This window comes from Brassica oleracea, chromosome C6 (genome assembly GCF_000695525.1).
Source record: "Brassica oleracea var. oleracea cultivar TO1000 chromosome C6, BOL, whole genome shotgun sequence".
NCBI lineage: Eukaryota > Viridiplantae > Streptophyta > Magnoliopsida > Brassicales > Brassicaceae > Brassica > Brassica oleracea.
The window spans coordinates 7975841-7976464 of NC_027753.1; positions in this window are offsets into that span (position 1 = coordinate 7975841).

The window sequence follows — 624 nt, forward strand, 5'->3', positions numbered from 1 at the left end:
CGAGCAGTTCTGCTGTGGACGATAAGTGATTTCTCTGCTTATGGGATGTTGTCTGGCTGGACAACACATTGAAGATTATCTTGTCCATATTGTCTTGGATCGACGGATGATTTTCAACTGAAGAATGGTAGGAAGAGTTGTTGGTTAGATTGTCATCGTCGCTTTCTTCCACTTGCCCATCCGTACATAAGAAATCCCCTATATATTAATTGAGAAGCATTTGAAAAATTAAAACTTTAATTTTGTATTAATTAAAAAAAATCTCAAATCCTAGGTGACAATCTAAATGCCTTCTAAATTACATTTCAAAGAATTATAGAACATCTAATATAAAGTATAGTTTAATCTAATGGTGTCACATTATTCCATAATTATATAACATTAGACATATTTTGAATTTTTTAAAATAGCTTTAAATTACAAAAATGAGGAAACCATATATGTTATTTTTTTAAACAACTTTAAAATACAAAAATTAGGACACCTTATATGTTATATTTCTCTTATATGTTAGATTTTTTCTTATATGTTATATTTTGAATTTTTTAAAATGATTTTAAACTACAAAAATGTAAGTTTTCTTTAAGTATACGACTAAAAATATTAAAATGACATGTATCAATT